The 1,685-nt window shown below is 58.2% G+C and overlaps 1 protein-coding gene across 8 annotated transcripts in view; it reads right to left on the bottom strand.

Moving 5' to 3' along the window:
- The window catches only part of H3F3A (H3 histone, family 3A), a 9,337-nt gene that overhangs the window by 7,182 nt on the left and 470 nt on the right, over nucleotides 1-1,685 (bottom strand). Inside the window, exon 1 of one of the 8 annotated variants that reach the window (XM_010577731.1) lies at nucleotides 1,450-1,461. The exons of 4 other annotated variants lie outside the window; for them this stretch is intronic. The gene's annotated coding sequence lies outside the window, so the exon portion shown is untranslated. Of the gene's footprint in view, nucleotides 1-327; nucleotides 711-751; nucleotides 1,363-1,400; nucleotides 1,420-1,449; nucleotides 1,462-1,685 lie in introns of those variants that run through there. 3 more of the 8 variants (XM_010577730.1, XM_010577725.1, XM_010577723.1) reach the window with 3 other exon arrangements.

Genomic DNA, 1,685 nt, shown 5'->3' with positions numbered 1-1,685 from the left:
CCCGCCCCGCAGCCCCCAGCGGCTGGCACGCCCGGTCCCCGCGCCGGTCGTACCCGCCGGGTGGGCGGCAGGCACAGCAGGGGGGCCCGCAAAGCAAGCCCCCGGGGAGCAGGGTACGGGGCTGCCCGCACCCGGCGGGGAGGTGGGCCAGCGCTGCCGGGAGAGCTAGGCCTAGCTCTTGCCCCCACCAAAGTACAACGCACCTCGTCACCCCCCAGAGTCCGTCTTACTGGTTTGGGGTGGGTGGCTTTGGGTTTTGGGGCTGTTTTTTCTTTACGCAGAAGCAACGCCAAAATTCTCCCAGTAAGCAGGCCCGCCAGGGCTAACCTGGCGAGGATCTGCCGTGCTGTATTCCTCGTTCTGCAAAATAAGAGCCGAGCGGGGGGGGGGGGCTGCCGGGGTCACTTCTGCCTCAGAAACAAGCTGCAGACACGATGGTCCACAAGGAAAATCAGAGGTTTGGGAAGGAAGAGGAGTCTCGTTCCCTGTATCGGTGCTGTCAAACTCTTGCAAGTTTGAAATGCAGTTGTTAGAAAGGCAACTAAGTTTAGCACTGTCATCGCCGACAGATCCCATCCAGTTGTATTAGCTGCCATGTTGTTTAATGAGAAAATTCACTCTTACTTTAGTTTCTGTTAATGTCAGAAACGAAATGCCCTATGGGAAAGTAACCTCCACTCCAATATGACTGAACAGTCACTTGCAATTTTCTTAACTACATTTCAAGACCAGAGTCAAATTCTGTACTCACACAAACCGGTGCCACCATCTTGTCTGCCACTTAGGCATAAGAAGGAGCTGTATTTGATTTGCAAAGTTTTTATTATGGATGATGATGCAATTCAGTTCTGCGCAGAAACATCCAAGCTACCTCCAGCAGCAGAAGCAGTTTAGCCCTGCGAGCAGGGCAATTCGCTTGGGGCTGATCAAACCTGATGAGGAAAAGAGTGTTATCGTGGGCAGAACCCCCTGCTAAAATAGATATAGGCTGCTTTGGTGCTCAGATAAACACAACGGGCTGCTGTGCTACGCAGCCTGGTGTAGACATAGACCTCGGACCCTACGGTGAGTTTATGACAGGTGGCTGCCAGGAAAAAGAAACTACAAAGGATTTTGGTTATACTTACAGAAGAACTAGTGGAGTAATTTACCTGCCGATAGTATTTTACGAGAGGACAGCACCTCACCGGACAGCCAGAAAGAGAACTCAAAGCCGTGCGGTATTACAGGGCGGAGTATTCGCAAACGCTCCGTAAACTCCACAAGCCGGGCACGGGAACTGGCAGCAATTCCCAGCGTAACCCACGCAGCCGGTAACGAGCCGCTGGCCGAGTTAAAAGCCGGCAGCGCTGCTTCCCAGCCGCAAGCAGCTGCCCGGAGATTAATAATTCACGGGTTACCCCTGCCAGCTCCAGCTCCGAACGCGCTCGGACGCCAGGAGGGAGCCACCCCGCTCTCGCCGCTCCCCGGCGACTCCCCACGTCCACTCTCCCGCAGCCGGGAGCTGTCCCCGCCGCGCCCCCCGGCCGCGGCCCTTCCCCGGCTCCCCCGGCGGGACCGAGCCCCGAGGTGACCTGCGGCGAACCGGGGGGAGGGGAGGGGCGGGGGCTGCGCTCCGCCCCGCCCCCCTGACGCTGACGGACGCGGCTGGCAGCCAGACGCGCCCCGCTCCAGCGCCCGCCCGG

This window comes from Haliaeetus leucocephalus, unplaced genomic scaffold (assembly GCF_000737465.1).
Source record: "Haliaeetus leucocephalus isolate CR32 unplaced genomic scaffold, Haliaeetus_leucocephalus-4.0 Scaffold577, whole genome shotgun sequence".
NCBI classification, from domain to species: domain Eukaryota; kingdom Metazoa; phylum Chordata; class Aves; order Accipitriformes; family Accipitridae; genus Haliaeetus; species Haliaeetus leucocephalus.
Note: the sequence above shows the minus strand (reverse complement) of the source record. Positions and strands in the feature narration are given on the sequence as shown.